General features: G+C 35.4%; 1 long non-coding RNA gene across 1 annotated transcript; it reads right to left on the reverse strand.

Moving 5' to 3' along the window:
• Positions 1-2432: 2432 nt before the first annotated feature.
• On the reverse strand, positions 2433-3225 carry LOC113074444 (uncharacterized). Its single transcript, XR_003280649.1, has 3 exons — positions 2977-3225; positions 2723-2807; positions 2433-2473 (listed from the first exon to the last, which is right to left on the reverse strand). It is a non-coding gene; the product is annotated as an uncharacterized LOC113074444 (long non-coding RNA).
• Positions 3226-14207: the final 10982 nt, after the last annotated feature.

Genomic DNA, 14207 nt, shown 5'->3' on the forward strand with positions numbered 1-14207 from the left:
TGTAAGTAGGTATGCACTGAATTTTCGGCATCCTCAAATTATCAAAGAGAAAACAGACCAAAAATGTGAGCAAAAAAGCTACATATAATAATAGTAATATTATTCAATAATACAAGTGTGTGTGTGTGCGTGTGTGTTCACTGCTGTCTGTGTGTACTTTGGATGGGTTAATAAAGAGCACGAATTCTGAGTATGGGTCACCACACTGTCTGTATGTCATGTCACTGATTCACTAAAATTGTGGTGTCCAAGCCTGCTTTGTATCAGTGTAGATTAATGTAATTTTAAGATGAGAACAAAACATGACAAAATATATTAAATAACTTACAGAGCTCTTTTGCAGGTTTTGATGACCGCTGATAATCTAATGAGACACTCGTCTGATTTCTTGAATTTCTGAAGCTCAAACTCCTCCAGCTCCTCCTCTGATGTCATCAACACAAAGACCAAAGCAGACCACTGGGCAGGTGAAAGATCAGCAGATGAGAGACTTCCTTTGCTAAGGTGGGTCTGAATGTCTTTCACCAGAGTTTGGTCGTTCAGTTCATTCAGACAGTAGAACAGATTGATGGATCTCTCTGGAGACAGATTAGACTCTAATTTCTGCTTGATGTACTGAACTATTTCCTTTTGCTCTGCTCATTTGTGTTTTTCTGTGTCAACAGACCCCTGTAAGAGTCTCTGATTGGACTGGAGTGACAAACCAAGGAGGAATCGAAGAAAAAGATCCAGGTGTCCATTATCACTCTCTAGTGCCTTGTCCACTGCAGTCTTGAGCAAATCAACCATGTTTTTACTTTTATGTTTCCATTTTGTAGACTCATGAACAAATATACTTTTCTTCTTTATGTCTAGAAACAGATGTGCATAAAGGGCTGCAATAAACTCTTGAATGCTCAGGTGAACGAAGCAGTACATGGTACCAAGAGTGATCCCTGTTTCCTCCTTAAAGATCTGGGTACACATGCCTGAGTACACTGATGCCTTATAGACGTCAATACCACAGGCTTCCAGATCTGTGTCATAGAAGATCACATTGTTTCTTTCCAGCTGATCAAATGCCAGTTTCCCCAGTGAAAAGATGGCATCTTTATCCCAGGAAACATCTGGTGTATGTTCTCCATCATACTTTCGTCTGTTCTGCTGGATCTGAAATCTGAGGAAGTGTGTGTACATTTGTGTCAGAGTCTTAGGAGTGTCTTCAGTATTTGACTCCTGCAGTGTTTTGGAGCATCATCAGCCTGATTGTTTTTCACGACATTATTTCTTTTCTCCTCTAAAATGTTCTGGAGAACAGTGGCTGAAATCCAGCAGAAGACTGGGATGTGGCACATGATAAAGAGACTCTTTGATTGTTTAACATGATCAATGATTTCTTTGGCCTGATTCTCATCCGTGAATCTTTTTCTGAAGTACTCCTCCTTTTGTGCATCATTGAATCCTCGTATCTCTGTCAGCCGGTCGATACAGTCAGGAGGAATCTTACTGGCAGCTGCTGGTCTGCTGGTGATCCAGATGAGAGCAGAAGGAAGCAGATTTCCCTTGATGAGGTTCGTCAGGAGAACATCCAGAGAGACTGGTGATGAAACATCAGACCACGTCTCATTATCCTTAAAGTTTACAGGAAGACGACATTCATCCAATCCATCAAGAATGAACAAAACCTTGAACTGATTTCTTCTTGTAAGGTTCAGTCCTTTTGTCTCTGGGAAAAACTGAGTTATAAGGTCCATCAAACTTAGTTTTTCTTGCTTTTTTAAGTTCATCTCTCTAAATGGAAGAGGAAATATGAAGCTGATATCTTGATTTTCTTTTCCTTCGGCCCAATCCAGAACAAACTTCTGCACAGAGACTGATTTTCCCGATGCCAGCAACTCCTTTTGTCAGTACAGTTCTGATCTGCTTGTCTTGTTCAGGTGCTTCAAACAAATGTTTGCACTCAACCTGTATCTCCTGTGATTCATGACGTCTGGAAGCAACTTCAATCTGTCTCACTCATGTTCAGTATTGACCTGTTCACTACAACCCTGAGTGATATAGAGATCTGTGTAGATGTTCTTCAGAAGTGTAGAGTCTCCTTGCTTTGCAATTCCTTCAAACACACATTGATACTTCTTCTTTAGGCTACACTTTAGTTGATGAATGAAGACCAGATCATCTAAACAGAAACAAAAATACAGATATTGTTTAATCATATTTTTTAAATATTTTCTTATTTTTTTATTTTCTCTCTACATTTATAAATGACAATCTAACAGATGATCACGAGTCTCTCACCTTCTAGAGTATCAGCAGCTTCATCTTGCTTCATCTCTCTCAGGAAGTAGAGCGTGAGATCAAGAGCTGCTTCTTTCATACTGCATCTGTTCTCATTAAAGTCCTTCACAAAGTACTGCAAGTTCTCTTTTTGTAAAATTTTCTTAAACTTTTCCAGTTCTTTCTTTAGAAATTGTATTATTTTGCTCTCAAGATCCTACAAAGACAGACAAGAATGAATGACAGAAAAAAATCCTATATTTGGTCAAATTTATTTATTCAGTAATTAAAAATATTAATCAAAAATCAAGTTGAGACAAACATTAATTTGTTCTAAATATTAATATAAAAAATAGGCTTTCATTCTTATTTTATAGGTTCTTAAAAAGAAAAAAAAATGAAATAAAATTTCTGTCACACTCTTATTCAATATAATTATTAAATATTATTGAAAATGTTTTATTACCTGGAAGATCTGCAGGAGACTGTCTGTAAAATTCTTGCGGTTCCTGTGAGACTGTAAATCTGGATCTAATGTTTCATACTGAAGCCTGATAGTAATAAAATAAATAAAAATACTGAATTTTTAGAAAAACAAATATAAGCAAAAAAAGAATAATGTGTTTAAATTTATGGACTATAGGTTTTATGATAATTATTCACTGACACACTTTCTGACACAGTCTATGTTTAAACAAAAATAAGAAACACATCAAATACCGTTTGGTCCGTGATGTTGTTTCTTCACTGAAGTATGGTACTCCACCCTTTGACCGGTCACTCTTCACAGACACAGAGCTGGACACATGTGAGTCTGATCTTACACTAATGACACAAAGAACAAAACACTTTACTACAGGAGCTCCTTCAGTCTCATTTAAAGAGCTTCACTGTTGAGGATGGTAATGAAGCACAGTATAGACATGCATTTGTTCATCTATGACTATTGATAGATGGAAAGACATATTCATGTTTGGCTGCATGATCTATTTTTCATGGTTAATTTATACCTCCTTGTGTCTGCTTGTGTGATTGTGTTACTGGAAAGAAGCTCCAGACTGAGTTCAATAAAGAGGAAATCAGTGATTTATTGTTTTATTTCATTTCTATCCCAAGCATCTTAGTGGAGAAATAAGCCAACACAACATTATAATGTCAAAGATAATAAATACCTTTTGTTAGATGTTTTTTTCTCACTGAAGTTCGGCAAGTTACCATCCTTTGACCAGTCACTCTTCACAGACACATGTGATCCTGATCTTACACTAATGACACAAAGAGAGAAGAGAAACTTTTCTACAGGAGGTTCATCTGTGTTTTATATTGACACACATTCTCTCTAGTCCTTCACAGAAACATCTGCAGAGTTTTAAAGATAGCAGTCATTCTTGTTTACAGACTCACAATTGTTTAACAATTTCTTTAAAGTACTTAAAATGTGAGAATAAATATATTTTACAAATATTTGACTGATCTAATTAAAGAGATTTTCAACTCTCTTACATTTCAGATACTATCTCAGAAAGTTATACTTTTTCTTCTTCACTGTAACAACTTTATGTCCTGAAGTGACAACATAAAATACAGTGTATTTAGGTGTGTTTTATTGTATTTTATGTACAGTGTATTTAGGTGTGGTTTATTGTATTTTATGTACAGTGTATTTAGCTGTGGTTTATTGTATTTTATGTATAGTGTATTTAGGCTAGGTTAATTGTATTTTATGTACAGTGTATTTAGCTGTGGTTTATTGTATTTTATGTACAGTGTATTTAGCTGTGTGTATCTGATGTTGTACAAAGGAAGCTGGGAGAAAATGCACTTCAGCTTCATAAAGCGTGCTGTACACAAGCTAACCTTTGGGTCGTACGGCTCAGAAACAGAGTTATTAATAAATCTTAAACACTGAATCCAAACAAAGAGGGTTTGCTTTCTCATCCAAACACACAGCGTCTCGACAACATGACGACAACACTACAACTCACTGAAGCCTCGTCTTCTCTTTGTGTTAAACTTTTTTTAATATTATTAACTTTTTAATATTTCACATTGTGATGCAGACATTTGTGAAATTAATATCTGGACTTCAGTCAAGGCATTTTAATCATTTCTGGATCAGTGTTCTCTGTTAGACAGAATAAATCACTTTACAGGAGACTGTGACCTTTGTAACTTTGAAGATCTTACTCAAACAGATACAGTACAGACCAAAAGTTTGGAAACATTACTATTTTTAATGTTTTTGAAAGACGTTTCTTCTTCAAGCCTGAATTTATTTGATCAAAAATACAGAAAAAAGTAATATTGTGATATATTATTACAAATTAAAATAATTGTTTTTAAATTTATTATACTAGTCCACATTCTGTTGCTTTGTGTTTACTGGTGAAAGAGCAATACCTGAAACACAAAAGTACATTTCTCAAATAAAAACAAACATTACGATTATAATTTAGAGCAAAAATAATTCTGATCGGTTTAGCCATTATACAACCTGACTAAAATGCTCATACATTTCATTTTCTTAAACTTGACTAAACAAAAACAGGACAGGGTTGACTAAATATGATTACTAAAATGTACATTTGAGTAAAACTAAGACTGAATTAAAAAATGGCTGCCAAACTTAATACTGCTGTGCGGTTAATTAATAATAATCTTACTGCTAAAATGTCAAGTTTTCATTGACTAAAACTAGACTAAAATGTTGAGACTTTCAGTCGACTAAAACTAAACAGGATAAGGTTGACTAAATATGATAAAAACTAACAAGGACATTTAACTGGTTCCTACATTATATTTCTCTACACTTCTTCTAATCTCACACATGATTTAGGATGATAGTATGAACATTGAGACACAGGGCATGTCTTTATAAATGGAGAACTGAATCATTGACTCAAATGATTCAAAATTCACAAACACGAATCCTTCAGTAACGAAACACTGCTGTGTGTTGCTCAGAGAAGCGTTTGGAAGTGTTTTCATTAACCAAATGGAGCAAAAACAGTCAACTTTGACAATATATCAAATATTGAACTAAAATGTATAAGAACTACTCGTTTTAACGCTTTAAAAAGTCAAATATTCAATTTTAATATTTTTAAAGTATTAAAAGGAATAATATTTCTAAAATGATTTTTATTTGAAAAGAGACATGGCCATTGTATAAATGTATATTTTACTAATCTTCATATCTATAAGAAGGAGGGATCAAAAATAAATAAATAAAATATTTGCAACAAATGTAGCTGTATTGTTTGATTTACCTTCTATGGGTAATTGTAAATGTCTTCTCCTGCCTTTGATGACTTTACAATATGTTTTCTGAAACATTTCAGTAACATTAAGATATTATCCTCCGATTAATCCCACACACATCTATCACAGCGTGTCTACAGATATAAACAAGTTACATTTACCAATTGTTTTTTTTTTTGTTTTTTTGATCTTCTGTATGTCCTGCTGGATGCTCCTCTTAACGTGAAATGATATGTGTCCTTCTTCTGGAGTTTTATCCTCTTTTTTTCTTCATCTGAACACCTTGTGAAGGGTATTGTTGCAAACAATACCCAGAAGCTGTCAGTCAAAAGATCAGATTTCAGCACTTGACAAACGGAAAGCGACTCTAAGCAGCTCTTAAAGCACAGATACTGAGATTGTGTTCAGTGCATTTCTGGGAAATACACGTGAATCAATAACGAACGATCGTAAAATAACTCTCAGAAAACGCTAATGAAGCATCTGATAGCAGGTTTTTATTAAACGGGATTTAACTCATCATCTATCCCTTATTTTATTAATACAGCATAACGTTAATATTAGGACTTATACAGTGTTCGAATTGTGTCAAAGCTTTTGCCCCCCGTCACTGTTTTACTGGCAGTTGACAGACAATGTTTCTCCCTAAGCCAAGACTGAATATACGGATAAGCGTCAAACATCTTGAGAGGGGGGCCATTAATGTCAATGAAAAGTACTGCAGAGAGGCTCCTGACTTGAAGGCCATTCCTTGCATCTGTGGCAGTGGCATTGAGGACAGAGAAGCCTCTTTCACATTCAGAAGAACTTGCCAGGTATGTTTTGCTAGCAGTCAACAACTTTTTGAGGACCTTCCCATTCTGATCATTGTTGAGCTTCCAATTTCTGAAGTCCTCAACTGCCTCCCTACTTGGTACTTCAAGCATCTTTGCCAGGTCGTGGATCTCTTTCTCCCCAAAGAGAATAAGAGACTCCCTGGATTTTGGCCAGTTTAGGGGATCCAGTAGTGTTACGATCTTTGTAAGATTTGTGTCAGGCATTCGTGAAGAGAGACTGTCGATGATGGCTTGGAGGAATAGGAATCTATTTACATTTTCCTTGCTTGAACGTAAGGGCACTTGTTTGAATTCTCCTACTTTAACAGCTTCCGCTGCTTTCTCCATTGACTTCCCTGGGGTGATCTTGAGCCTTCAACACCTCAATTGTCATCTTTATTTCTCGTGTGGCCTCCATAAGAGAAGTGCTTCTGTTCTGAAAAGTAAAAAAAGACACATCTAAACTAGATAAACTTTGAAGTTGGCTTGAAAAATTTTGAAGTATTTTGATAGATAGATAGATAGATAGATAGATAGATAGATAGATAGATAGATAGATAGATAGATAGATAGATAGATTTGGCATATTCCTCAATTTAACGGTCTTGTTCACACTTAATCTGAAGAAAAACACTGTACCTACCTGAAGTTTTAGGGACAGACTGTGAAGTTCACGTAGCACATCTTTAATGGTTGCCAGGTCATTAACAAAGCCAGTGCATGTGAGGCGATTCAGAAGGCCACTGATTTTTTTTCTTTCTATATCAGAGCGAGATCCATCTTCAGCTCCTTTTTTCATTTGTGCAACCAGAGCAGGGAAGTCTCTCCAAACAGCTTGTAAAGTCACAAAACTACTTGCTAACCAGTGGATGGTAAAAATGTGACCAATCTTAAGTAGAGAGATGTCAACTTGAGAAGCTGCCTCTGAAAGTTGTCTGCCATTCTTTGGGGATTGATGGTATAGTGCATACTCTTTTCATGCTGTCTGTTAGTTTTTCTTGTAGCCTGGGTGATAAATGTAAGTGCTGTGCTGTTTGAGTGTCCTGGTTAAGCTTTTTACCGATGAGGCTCCTCTTAGGCTGTATGCTACAAGAAATAAATATTACATACCAATCTGATGTTTCAAAGTGTTTTCCTTACATATTTTTTTCTGATTAAGTGTCTTAAGCCTGGGACACACCAAGTCACTTTTAAAGAGCAGAAATTAAAATAAAAATCCAGAAGAATCTTGAAATTAAAATAATAATGATAATAATAAACAGGCTTACCCTTCAAAAAAGTCAGTGATGGCTCTTCTCTTCTTTCCCTTGTCCATATCTGAAAATAATGTAAGACGTAAGATTAATATTATATTTGTTGTCGTTACTGCGAATATATTTAAGAAAGCACTATATGATTATCATGCTACTTATTAAGGTCATTATCAATGGTGATAAACTTTGAACAGTACACATGTAGGTATTTTATTTCATTTAACTAATTTATTTTGAATGTAGTTACACATATTTCATATTTTCAAGCGGAAGTTGTCATAGTTGGGTAAACTTCTATAGTGGTGAATGAGAGACTACATTAAATATATGTTTTGTCACAATAGTGTTTCTACAAGAGGGAAAAATAGAAAGAATTTGATACGATTACGATGCTGATGACCACTAATCAATTTCGATCTCTTGATTCACTATCAATTCACATGAATAGGCCTACTGTACTTTTCTTGGGTTAAATTCAGTATTTTTATTGCATTAATATTCACTTGTGTGCTTATACTAGTATCTTTTTAAAATTTATAATTTGAAACTAAATATTTATTCAAATGCAAAACCTAAAAATAAGTAAGCAGTTATGACCTGCAATACTCTTTTGAGCAACTAGACTACCGTATTTTCGGGACTATACGTTTTTTCATAGTTTGGCTGGTCCTGCCACTTACAGTCAGGTGCGACTTATTTATCAAAATTAATTTGACATGAACCAAGAGAAATGAACTAAGAGAAAACATTACCGTCTCTACGCTGCTCAGTGCTCCTGTAGTCTACACTGAACACATAGAGCGCCCTCTCGCGGCTGGAGACGGTAATGTGAACTCTTGGTTCTTGGTTATAATAAATGCGATTTATAGTCCAGTGCGATTTACCGTATATGTTTTTTTCCTCATCATGACGTATTTTTGGACTCATAGTCCGAAAAATACGGTACATAGATGTATATTTATTAGAGTTGGTAAACAAATGCCACAAAATGACTTTAATTTGCCTCTTTGCATTGAATTTAAAACCCTTTTCTCCATTTAACCGTAAATACTACACTAATTTTATTAGGATATACATAATAACGGAAAATAGGATACAATTCATAACAAAAACGGTTGATCTGCATGTTTGTCTTCGGTGTAATAATCAATGCATGTGTGTCTCACGCACAATTTGTGAGAATTAGCAACCCTGCTTTGTCATCTTTGATACAAAAAAAGCCTTCACCCAATAAACATTTTCATCAGTAATAATGTCCTTAATTAAATTAACACTGTTTATGAGCAGTTATGGCTATAGATTTAAAATTATTTGTTTAATTTAGAATGGATGCAACGCTAGCTTTTTTCTCAGAATTACGTTAGATGGCTAATTACAACTAACAATCCGATAGTGAGCCAGCATCATAAGATAAAAAACAACAACTATTGACAGACCAAGATTATAATAAAAGTGACCGTCCGATTCTAGGATAAACACTTATTCAATAGCAGTAAATTAGGTGTACTAAACAATCATAAAACAAAGAAATATTATCTTACCGTCATCGTGAGGTAAAATAATGAGGAAGGATCACTCTGTCAGTCAATCACACAGCGACGTCGCTCCCGCAGTCAATAAATTCCTTCTGAAAACAGCGTGTGGCGCACTTGAGCGTATTTTCAGACGCACATCTAATTTGAAGGAGCTTTTTATGGGAGCGGCAGCGCAATACTTTGATAAAAAAAATAGATAGGGCCATGTCAAATATTGTTTCTATTTTAGTTTTAATGAAAAACCTTGATGCTTATGGGGGTCCCGGACCCCCCCAGCCCCCCCTCAAGTCGAACACTGGACTTATATCTATCTGCACAGAATCCCCTGAACGCAGAAGTGAACGTGTCTGTGTGTCTCTGAATGAACTCCTTTTGTGGAAGCGTTCTTCAACACAACAACGAGCAGAAACACGACAACTAAACTCTAAACATTCACAGCGTTTTATTATAATAGTGTCCTCATTATAATGTTATGCACTATAAAACCGAACAATGAAATTAGTTAATTGCACTAAAATAATAATGAAAGTTCATTGGACTTAATTTAAATAAGTTCTGTAAACTCAAAATTGTTGTAGTAAGGTGAACTTAAAATTATTGCGTTACATGCTTTGCATCAGAAAACAAGGAAAATAAATGTAGAAATTAAGTGTTATTTTGTGTGTTTTTACACAAGATTAACATAGAGGGACTTAAGTTAGTACTTAAATGTTGTGTTATGTCAGAACTTACAAAGGTTTCTATTATGTTGTTTTTGTAGTGTTACCGTTGTGGCGAAGAGTAGAGCCTGTGGTTAGGTTTAGGATGGACAACAATAGACTATATTTGAGGGTATTTCCCACATCATATGAGTTGAAAAATAGAGAAAATTTTGAGTGAAGTACTCTCTAAGTTGAGAAATATCAATATTTATAAGATAACTGAGATAATTTAAGGCAACTGGAAACGTAATTTTTAATGTAATGTAATTTTTAAACTTAAGAGTTCTGTGAACTTATTAGGGTTTACAGTGTATGGTAACAGACACTTAAAAATATATATTTTATTGAACTAAAAAATATTAAGTTAATTCGATGTAATCTGTTTCAACAATTTTTTTGAGTTAAGTGAACTTGTCGGGTTTTACAGTGTGTGTATGACAGTCCCAGTCATAGTTGTTTGTCCTGCTCGCTATCTGAAAAAAAATAAAATAAAAAAATAAATCATACTAATATGCTGATTTGCTGCTCAAACATCAAAGTTCATTAAGTTCATTCACTGACTTTTTGACGGTTTCATTTAGATTCATTAAAAAAACTAAATAGCCATTGCTTGGATTTAATTTATATCCAAATGAAATCCTAAATGACACACTACACACGGTGCATACTGTACTCTAGATACTCAACTGTCTGGTGTATGAATATTATAAGATTATTTTATCAACATCTGAGTCTGAGCTCTCCGTTGTGAGGAAAGCTGACAGTTGACTCATTAAGTGTTTGTCTGTTTAAGTCGAGCATTATCCAGAGAAGATCTTGACTTCACTGATGATTAGCTGTTGTTCTTACACCCTCACCAGAGAAAACATCTGGACTCAGACAACTAGACTTGAAGATCAACAAGCAGAAAACAGAGATGATAACACTGAACACCTCAAACCCCTCAGCAATTAAAGTACAGGAGCAGACCTCTGTAAAAATGAGGAGTTTGTAGAGCTGGGCTTCATCATTAGACATGATGGAGGACAGACAATGACATCAAGAGACGCATTAGCAAGAGCAGAAACAGCTTTATAACACTGAACAATATGTGGAGGTCCAACACTAGAATGACTCTGTATCAGAGCTGTGTCCTTTCCACCTTACTTTACAGATCTGAATGTTAGAGAACGACAGAAGCACTTTACCTAACTATAAACATTCCACATGATGAACCTCCAGAATCCTGCAGATCTTCTGCTCCAAAACATCTATGACCAATAACTACTCATGCGGCGCAATTAAGAAAGTACAGCACCTTTAAAAATATATTAAATGAAAAAAATAAAAATAAAATAAAAATACGGACGTCTTTTACCTGCTGTACATACAATGGGAACATTTCTGTTATTATGCATTAGCTATTTATGCTTTATGTTTCATGTCTACAAGTTAGCCTACATTTAAAACAGTTTAATAATACTTAACAGACGAGTAAACTTTTCACTTGTTTTTAACTATATGTGGCATTTTATTACATGAAAATATAAAAGTGTTAAAAAGACTAAATGTGTTTGAGTATTTAGAGGAGAGTGAAAGACACAAATGCTGTTAACTTGTGAAAATGTTTAGTTGATTTGATGAAGAAGGGACTCCATCCACAGAACAAAGACTATATACTGGATATCTGTACATTAACAACAGACACACAACTAAATATAAAGTAAAATAGAATAATAATGTGTAGAAAACATGAGATAAGTTTCACACATTGTAGATTTGCTTTATATCTTTTGACACATTTAAGTGCTGCACTTGACTATCACATTTAAACATCTGAATCATTATGAATGAGTTTAATAGAAATATTATTAAACTGAAGAGCCAGACAGACTCATCTGAGCTTCTTCCTCCTCTGTTCCAGCTTTACATTAAACACAATGATCATCTGCTTGAATACTAGAGCAACATTAATCATTCAATATCATGTTTCTAACATACATGCTGCATTATTTGATTGTAAAGTCTGAGTCTCTTCACCTGTATGGATCACATTTACACATTTATCACACATTTATTTCCCCTAATAGACACAGTAGTGAAGCTCTTCTGTGGATCTTCAGCTGATGTTTACTGCTCATCTCAAGACCACTTCACTTTATGATACACAGCTTTTATCAGCTTTTGGTGATTTATCTCAAGCTGTAAGATTGAACAGAAGAGAAGATAATCAGAGTTCAGTGGAATAAAGTACTAATTAATTACTATATATCAAAGTAATAATAATAATAATTTAATAATAATAATAATTCCTTACATTTATATAGCGCTTTTCTAGCACTCAAAGCGCTTTACATAGACAGGGGGTATCTCCTCATCCACCACCAGTGTGCAGCATCCACCTGGATGATGCGACGGCAGCCATAGTGCACCAGAACGCCCACCACACACCAGCTTACTGGTGGAGAGGAGACAGAGTGATGAAGCCAATCAGCAGATATGGGGACTGTTAGGAGGCCATGATGGTCAGAGGCCAATGGGCGAATTTAGCCAGGATGCCGAGGTCACACCTCTACTCTTTTCGAAAGACATCCTGGGATTTTTAATGACCACAGAGAGTCAGGACCTCGGTTTAACGTCTCATCCGAAGGACGGTGCTCGTTGACAGTATAGCGTCCCCATCACTACACTGGGGCGCTAGGACCCACACAGCCCACAGGGTGAGCACCCCCTGCTTGCCTCACTAACACCTCTTCCAGCAGCAACCTAGTTTTCTCAGGAGGTCTCCCATCCAGGTACTGACCAGGCTCAGCCCTGCTTAGCTTCAGTGGGAAACCGGTCTTGGGCTCCAGGGTGATATGGCTGCCGGCCATATCACCCAAAGTAAAAAGTTACATTAAAATCCTTTAATCAAAGTTGTTGCTGACTGACCAGAAGTGTTTAGCTGAATCTAAATTGTCTAATTCTTCACTTGTGTGTCAAGAAAGCATATAATAAGTGTGATAATGCAGATGCAGCCGGATGTTATCACAGAATAAGTCTCTTCAGGAGGACACAAGTCCTGATCACCCTGTCGGGTTTATTCTGTGATAACAAGCGGCTGGAGGGACATTATCTCTTACAGAAAGTAAGTGTAAAGTAATGTGACGTGTTGCTTGTCAAAGTAAAAACACACAAGAGACAGAGACATTGATCATGTGATGCTGGACGACTGTGAGCTGAAGCTGAATCTGCTCTGATTTTACCAGCGTTTTCCTACAATCTGAACAAATCTATTTCAAACTCGAATGATTCACTGTTACTGATCTCATTAATAAAGCAGCTGTTGCTGTAGAAAGCTGTGACAGTCTGCTTTTCTTCTCTTTCCTCATTTGTGTTCAACATTTTGATCAACTTTACATTTCATTCTGACACAAACCCTTTGAAATAAAGCTTGATGATCATTTGATCAACTCTTTTCACTAATATCTGAAAGTATATATTTGTTTGTCAAAGTGAAGTTTACTCACCTCAGTTCACAGTTTGAGTCTCGTAGCACATCAATGAGCTTCTGCTTTGAGTCTCCAATCTTATTATATCTCAGATCAAGCTCTTTTAGAAACTGCAGAGCTTTTGTGTTTGTCAAAGACTGAGTTAAAGAAGAAACATCTGTAATGTCACAGTCATAAAGACTAGAAAGAGACAAACAGAGGAAGAGAGATCATCTTACAAACAAATCATTAGGATGAAGAATCTTTCACGAATATAATGTTAACACATTCATCATGAGATATTGAGTATAAAGTGTTTTGTTGAACTCTTATGTGCTGTTCGTTTGGGGACGACACTCGTGCTGTTTGGGCTCTCCAGAGAACACAGCCAACAAAAGGACTTTTTGTTACAAATGTAATTTTACTAATGTTTTTAAACCACATTTGTGTAATTCTTTAAGGATTTATGATATTTTTTATATTTATATAAATAAATTAAATGTGATGGTTGTTTTTCTAATGTTTTTTCACACTAACACACAACCAGATATCAATCCAATTTAATTTTCTATTTGTAGATCTATCAAGTGTTGACAACCGTACAAAGTCTCATATCGTTTAGATAAAGGAACATTTGTTTTTAATTTCAGCAAACATCATTTGGGGTCTCAAAAGACCTTGAACAGCACATAAGAGTTAAACAAAGTGATTTTCATCATTTTGATTCTTGTCTGTGAATGTTACTGACCTCAATCTCTCCAGTTTACAGCGTGAATCCTTCAGTACGTCACACAAGTGATTCAGTCCTGTGTTTTTTATTTGATTCAGACTCAGGTTCAGTTCTCTCAGGTGTGATGGGTTTGATTTCAGAGCTGAAGTCAGGATGAGACACTGTTTCTCTGTAATACTGCAATCACTCAGACTAAAGACAGAAAGA

The sequence above is a fragment of the Carassius auratus genome, unplaced genomic scaffold (assembly GCF_003368295.1).
Source record: "Carassius auratus strain Wakin unplaced genomic scaffold, ASM336829v1 scaf_tig00014648, whole genome shotgun sequence".
Taxonomy (NCBI): domain Eukaryota; kingdom Metazoa; phylum Chordata; class Actinopteri; order Cypriniformes; family Cyprinidae; genus Carassius; species Carassius auratus.